The sequence below is a fragment of the Chrysemys picta genome, chromosome 16, assembly GCF_011386835.1.
Source record: "Chrysemys picta bellii isolate R12L10 chromosome 16, ASM1138683v2, whole genome shotgun sequence".
Lineage (NCBI taxonomy): Eukaryota > Metazoa > Chordata > Testudines > Emydidae > Chrysemys > Chrysemys picta.
This window is the reverse complement of record NC_088806.1, coordinates 7,754,473-7,762,326: the sequence shown is the minus strand read 5'-3', so window position 1 is coordinate 7,762,326 and position 7,854 is coordinate 7,754,473. Positions and strand designations below refer to the sequence as shown.

Below are 7,854 nucleotides of genomic sequence, written 5' to 3'. Positions count from 1 at the left end.
GGAGAAAGTGGCAGATTTATTTTCTCTCCAAGGCCCTGAGAGCAAACCCTGTTCTCCACATGACCCTTTTCTTTATATTTAACTCCTGCCCATTTGGCTGGATTCCTGCTAGTAACAGCCCCTCGCTCTACTCCCTTCAGCGTCTCAATGTGGTTACGATTAGATGAGTAATGTCCATCCTTTCCCCTTCAACCTGCCTCAGACAGAGATGAGAAAGTTCCCCCTCACCAGGTGCTCTAGCTATGTGTCTGTGTGTCCATCACCATCTGTCCTTCCACTGGCAATCTCAGATCACTGCACAGTGAAGAGAGCTGAGTTCCTGTAACCATGCCTCAGTGAGCCACAGCTGAGAGAGCCAAATTCAGGACAAACTGCTGAGAAATGGGGCAGATACACCCCAAAGCTGGTGTCTAATCCCCCATAGGATATACCAAACCAGCAACAAAAGAAAACTTCTGCTTCACCACAATGGCTAACAAGAAGTCATAAAAGCAGTTTCCTTGGGCATTCCAGTCCTTGTATTACCTCCAAAAACACTAGACTTAGAAATGAGTGGTTCTTTAAAACCAATTTCTTCAAATAAGAGGTTCTTCTGATCCCACAGGACCAGCCACCCACCCAGGTCAATACATAACTTGGATATTTACCAAAAATCACATTGATGCCAATCCTTTAGTATCTAAATTCTAAAGGTTTATTTATAAAAAGAAAGAAAGGTGAGAATTAAAATGGGTTAAAGGAATCAAATACAATAATTGCAAAGTTCTTGGTTCAGGCTTATAGCAGTGATGGAATAAGCTGCTGGCTTGATAAGTCTTTGGCTGCTTTCAAATCACTGGAAGGTCCTCAGTCCCTTGGTTAGAGGCTCCCATTAGTGTAAGTCCAGAGGTTTGAGCAGGAAAGAGGCTGGAGCAGGATAGAAGCACAGTGGAGATATTTCCGGGGCCTCTTATAGCTTCTGGCATGTGGAGGGAAACCCATGTTTCAAAGTCCTCAGCACAACCAATGGAAAATCACAGGTGAAAGATGGGAGCTTGGAGTCACATGGGCAAGTCCCAGTCCATTCCTGATTTTGCTCACTCATTGCAGGGTTGATACTTTGCAGGACACTTCAGATGGAACGTTCACAGAAAAGTCCGTTCAGTGTAGATGGGCATCTCCCATGGTCCATTGTGAGTTAAGTCACCTTTTGATGGGCCACTCACTGGCTAACTAACTTGTGGGTTTTACCTCAGGAGCAAACATATTTGAAATACAGGTATGGAGCCAATGCTCATAACTTCAAATACAAAAATGATACATGCATATAAATAGCATAATCATATTCAGCAAATCATAATCTTTTCATAGACATTTTACATGCCACATTTTGTACAAGATTTGTTGCAAATATATAACAGTGGTTGCAATAATGATCTATATGGTCATATTTTAATCAGATAATGTCACCTGATTTTTGCATCTCCCTGTGAAAACACAGCTGACCCATGTGGCTTTCTACAGGGTGTCATGATGTTAACATTGGGGAATTCAATCTCTGTACTTGTGGGGGGTGTTGCTTCTTTACAGCTGACTCAGAGCTTCCAGCCTCAGGCTGCCCCTGCCTCACTGCTAGGCACACCGGGCTGTTAGCTGCACCCACTGTCCTTGCCAGGGCCCCTGCTGAACCCTGGGCGGCTGCACTGCAGTGCTGGGGTGACTCTGCAGTGGGAGACGCTGCTGTGGAGCAATGTAGAGCCGGTGCAGGAAGGAGCCGGGGTCACTAGTCACATTCTGAACTGCCCAATGTTCCACATTTGGGAATGGCCGAGAACAATTCTAAGGGGAAGGTGAATGCAGAGCAGTGACACTGGAAGTGCCCAGACCTCCAATGGGGCCAGCGTGGAAATTCATAACGGGAAGATCATTTGCGAAATTAGTCGTCACTGACAAGATTTGTCTCTGTTCTTATTTCACCTTATGGTGTTATTTAGAGGAATCCGGACATAGTTTTTCTATATTAATTAAACACTTAATTTTATTTAACCAAGCCTAAAACTTAGTGTCACTTATTTTTTCTCTGTCCTAGCAAGAATGAATTGAATTTTGTGACATTCTGGAAAGTGCAGAGAGATTAAATGTGGGGAATTCAGTCTCTGTGTTTGTGAGCTGATGTTTTCCTCGCACAGGTCAGTATCTGCCTTGAAATACCAAGAGGGCTCTAAGGGCTGATGGATGCTGGGCACTTAACCGGCAGAGCGACGTCTCTCAGGGTGTGAAAAATCCACACCCCCCCCCACCAAACCAGTATAGTTAAGGTGACCTAAGACATGCTTAGATAGTGCTAAATAAAAGGAAGAATTGTTCTGTCAATGCAGCTATTACAGGGATGGGAAAACCCCTCCAGTCACTGTCTATTCCAAAGTGCTATAGCAGTGTCACAGCAGCGGTTTAAGTGTAGACAGAATGAAACTAGATCTCGCTCCAGTTTGCACTGTGGATGCTCAGGCACTAAGACCACAGCAATAATAACAGTTTTATGCTTCCGTAGTTAGCAGGATTTGAACCTGCGCGGGGAAACCCCAATGGATTTCTAGTCCATCACCTTAACCACTCGGCCACGACTACTTGATGTATGTTTGTTTTCTTACATGATGATTCTGTTCTCACTGAATTGTCACTTCAGATTGTTTGCTCAGACCAGCTTCCCCAGCACACTCATGGCTGCTCATCAGTGTAAGTGACTCCTTGGTGAACAGCGAGAATTCCTGCCCATTTCCCTTCCGGCTGGAGCAGGATAAGAGTGTGTTTGAGTTAACGACATTGCTGTAGATTGTTCTTCATTCCCCACTCTGACAATTCAGACAGACCCTTTCCCATTCAACTCTCCAGCCCATCATCCCAATAGTAGGGGGCAGGATTTCTCTGGGGCACTGAAATATTTCAGGGGGTTGGTGCATGAACTCAGCCTTGCATTCCATCCTTGATGTTTCATGGACTAACAACAGCAGCACAAAGAAAGAGCCGAGCCAATATCTCCCAGTCAGGGATGCAGGTACCACGTCCCCTCTGTCTGACCATCGCCACTGCAGGAGAGAAGGTTCACTGGAATCGAACGCCCTGGCTCAGACCAGAGACACAGGAAGATTTTGCTGTTCATGGATCTGTGCAGAGGAAATTGTCTCTCTGTGAAATTGAGGAGGGAAATGAAACGTCCACATGGTGGCCCAATGCCCTAAGGAATGTGGGTGAAGGACTCAGGCTGAGAAACGATTTAACAGGGATAACAACAATGGCTAAAAGGCAGCCATTGTTGTTAGTACTTGTACCTGTGTAGGGACACCCCAGTGGGTGTCAAGTCCATTGCCTTCACCAGGGGCAGTCGATTATTTTATCAAGGTACAAATTTCTTGGCCAAGGTATAGTCAAAGTCTAGAGTCCAGAGAAAATAATACACTGCTGATAAGAAGAAGCATATACAAAGATTTTGCAGCCACTATGGGCATAACTATGATGTGTCGTGTTTTACTCTATATCTGGCGCCACCTCCTTTCCCTTTGGCCTTGTAGGTGACCAAGGGTAAAACTAAACATTTCCTCAGATACCAGGGAGTGTTTGTGTTCATTCCTGTGAGCTACACAGGGGTTTGATGTTGCTGCTTTCAATCCTCCGGCTCTGCCAGGGTAAGGAACAATTCAGGCTGCCACTGAACTGAAAGACGGAGATCATTTTTTGACAGGGAGAGGGACACCTCCTCTTAAGAGTGTTTATTTGGCTGGCAGCCCTGGTTTCCAGGTCTCTCTTGAGGGAAGAAAGTTTCTATGCAAAATACCAAAACTTTTAAGGGAGAGGAGGGAAAGGCAATGGGCACATGATGGGACGACCATGAACCACAACATGGTTCTTTTATGTGGGATGACTCTGAACATTGACTGATCTCCACTCCTTTGTATCTGAAGAGATTAGTTTTGCACTCGGGAAACTACAAGGCTGAAGCAATTTAATGGATGGTGACACTAGGATTCAAGGGTTATTTAGTGTTGTAAAAAATGTTAAAAACACTCAGCTGCAACTTGAACTGCCTGTTATTAACGGCTGGTTTCCCCAGGTCAGAAATGCCCTGGATTCCCTCATGCCTCAGTGGGAACTAAAGGGAATCGTCCCGTGCTGCCCTTAGCTCCAGGCTGATGTTTCCGGGGAGGGGGGTGGAATTGATTGGTTTGCTGTTGAGAAGGGAGCCAGGCCAGTTCTGGGGAACGAGACCTCCCAGCATCTTCCCAGCCCAATCCAGGCTGCTGCCCTGCCCCAGCCTCTGTCCCCTGAGGGCTCTGCAGGTTTGACTCTAGAGCGTGGAGGGGGCCGCAGCGGAGGCGAGAGGACAGACTGCGCTGGGGAGATCCTAAGAGCAGACACCAGAGGCCTATACTGGCTCCCTCCTCAGTACCGAACAATCAGTCCCCTCCCCCACCCCCGTGACAGCAGCCTGGAGCTAAGGGCAGTGCCCAATGGGGGTTTGTCTTTTGCTCCTGCTGGGGTGAGCAGGGACCTGGGGGTGTTTCTAGCAGAGCCGTTGGAACTGAACTGGGGAACCAGCTTTTAATAACAGGCAGCTCAAGTTCAGACGAATTTTCTTTATAATATAAAAGAATTCACAAGTAACCAGGCAGCAGTTATTGCAATTCTTTTCTCCTGGTCTTCCCTGCCGTAGAAAGAAATGGCATTTTGGCTTTTCATGATACAGGAGTCAGGGTCCTTCACTGTCCAGATCAATGTGCACAGAAGCAGCCTGTTGTGTTTCATTTCTTAGTGCCATCGTTCCGGTTCTGGTGCCATCGTGTGGCCATTTCCTTCCCTCCTTCCTGTCCAAAGCCCAATTCCTCCAGGGAGAGGAGGACATCTTCCTTCTTTCCTTCCTGACCAGCCCCCTTCCTTGGAGAGCCCTTTGCTGGGGTCTGGATGGGGAACAGCCATTTTGAGGATTAATTTAACACCGTATTTGGCGTTGGTTCTTAGATTTTACAGCCAGACTAGATCACTATCCACATCCGCTCTGACCCGATTCGTAACAGAGCCCAGAGAATTCCCCCAGTGACCCCTACATCCCCTCAACATCTTCTGGTTGAACGAGGATGGGTCATTCAGAAAGTCATCCTGTTCGGATGTAAAGGGGTGAAATGATGGGAAAATTGACCCTTCTTCCTAGTTTAAATTCTGTAACTTCTACATTGGACAATAATACTCAGCTCTTCACAGGCCATGAATGAAAACCAGGTCTGCCCTATGAGAGACAATAATTGTACTGGAGAACCACAAATGTTCAAACTATAAAAATGTCACCTCTGCATTATAGGCCACACTCACTGCTGGGGAGCTACACCGGGACAGGGCTGACGCTCAGAGGAGCTCTGCGTTTCTGGTCGAAATGGAATTATTTGGGCATTAATTCTATGGGGATGAAGGGGTTCTAGTTACCGGTGCCCTGTCCCTTTCAGGGATTGGAGCAATGCTGGCGAGGCTGATGGGCACGGAGCTGGGGAGCCGTGTGTGTGCCAAGGAGAGTTGTTGTTGTGCTCTGGTGACTCAGAGTGGGGGGGGGATTTTGTAAGCTGTGGTGTTTGTATAGAGATAAAGTTTACTAACCCACAGGTTAAAAACTATTCTTGCTCTGGGCTGTAATGACATCCTTTGTTGAAAGAAATAGCTCAGTGGTTGACTGTTTCCCTGTAGGGTAATGGGTTCCTATTTCAAATCCAAGTGATTCCCTTTAAAAACTTTTTCGAATGAAAATCAATTTCCAGACCCATCTCCAGTGTGTTCAGGAGTTTGCTGAATGGGGGGGGGGGGGCTTGAAATGAATTTAAATGTTCAGCATTTTCCTATGCAAATGTATAAAAACCGAGCAGAGCTGTCCAGCAGCTGAAATCAGTTCCAGTCCTCGGCGTCTCTAGGAGGGACACTCTGTATTTGAGGCATGTGGGACACTTCTGGGATGATGACAGGTGAAAAAATGTTGGATTCAATGAAAGATGAGACCATAGGAGGGGAAGGTGAATGGCAGCGCCACACAGGGTCATAACACTCAGACACGGGGCTTCACTGTCACTACCCCTGTGTTTTCCATCATTTCTATCCTAAGAAACACACCCTCCCGCTCTCCCACACACTGTCATACACAACCTTTTCCCCTTGAGCCAGGGCTGGCTCCAGGTACCAGCCCAGCAAGCAGATGCTTGGGGCGGCCAACGGAGAGGGGCGGCACGTCAGGCTCTTTGGTAGGCGGGTCCTTCACTCCCCCTCTGAGGGAAGGACCTGCCGCTGAATTGCTGCCAAAGAATGGTGGAGCTGCTGCTGAAGTGCCGCAGATCACAATAGCAGCTTTTTTTTTCCTTTTCTGCTTGGGGCGGCAAAAACCCTGGAGCCGGCCCTGCCTTGAGCCCAACCAACGCTACCCCTACCCGGACTCCTACCCCCCACACACTGCACTGCACACAGCCTCTCGGTGACTCACCCAGATGGAGGCTTGTCTCTGCATCTCCCCAGCAGGGGAGCAGAGAATCGAAAGGGCCACAGGAGACCAATGGAGCTGGGCAGGAATAGAAAAGACTTCCCTTCTCTTCTCTTGAGTCTCGTTAATCTCACCCATGAGACATTCCAGCACCGGGAGGGCTCAAAGCACCAACCTTCCCCTCAGCAGCGGAAGGGGGGACCCAGCTCTATCACACGGAGGGAGGCTCCCCAACTCTGCTGCTGCCATCCTGCAGCCTTTAATATGGATTTGTTTTAGCTAATGCAACCCCCTCACCCCCTAATCCATCCATAAAACAAGGAGACAAACCCTTCAGTGAGGACCAGTGGTGCAATGGGTTAGTGCATAGTACATAGTCAATATAGAACAGTGTTGTGTGGAGTAATGCTGAGGTTGTAAGTTCAAACCTCACTTGGAGTACTAGTTTTCTTTAAGCAAATGGTTTCTGCCAATCATTTTGTCCTGCAGAAAATACAATTGCAGCTCAGAAGACACCGAGGTCCCCTTTCTTTACAGAGAGCAGGGCAGACTCCACAGATCGACCAGGCTCTGGTCTCCACCAGCCACATGTGTCAGGAGGGGTCAAGCAGAGCCCAGAGCACGGCCCATCCTGTGATTCTTCATCCCCCGACTCCCCCTCAATCTTTGCTCTCACCTTTGTGCCACCCTCTTTGCTGTGAGACTCAAACCCTGTCTGGCTTTCTGTATGTTGGTGTGTTTTTTGTCTGTCGTGTTGATGTGCATGTGGGTCCTGTGTGATTTTGGTGGATGCCTTGCATAGCTTTGTGTGTGTGCGTTTATGATTTTTGCATGAATATCATTTTTTGCTTAAAAACAACAAGGAGTCCGGTGGCACTCCTTAGTATTCTTTTGGTATGTGGTTTTTGTGCTTTTGCTGTATTTTTTGGTGTGGATTTCTTCTTTCTATGTTTTGTGTGGCTTTCCCTTTATGTGTATATTGCTCTGTGTGTGGGGGGGGGGGCGTTGTTTATGTCTGTGTGGGCCTGTGGAGTGTGTGATTTTCTCTTTCTCTGTGTGTTTGTCTCTCTGTTTGTATCTTCATGTGTAAATTCACTGGCACTTTTCAAAATCTCCACAGCTTTGCCAATTTTCACCAGAAATTTTTCTCCATCAGCAAATTCTCACTTGTTCCCTACCAGTTGGTGACCATTGCCACAGGGGACTGTCAGTCTCAGGGTCCTGATTTCCCATTGGCCCTTCCGCCTTCTATTGGTACTGGGAACTAACCAACCAAAAAACCCCACTAAGTTTCAGTAAAGGGCCAACAGTCCCCTTACACAAGCCAGCCCCATGAGGGTCATTGATGTCCAGAAAAAGTAGCCCAAACT

General features: G+C 47.4%; 1 non-coding gene across 1 annotated transcript; it reads right to left on the bottom strand.

The window, feature by feature from the left end:
- Positions 1 to 2,525: 2,525 nt before the first annotated feature.
- On the bottom strand, positions 2,526 to 2,607 carry TRNAS-AGA (transfer RNA serine (anticodon AGA)). Its single transcript has one exon. It is a non-coding gene; the product is annotated as a tRNA-Ser (tRNA).
- Between the last annotated feature and the right edge of the window lie 5,247 nt (positions 2,608 to 7,854).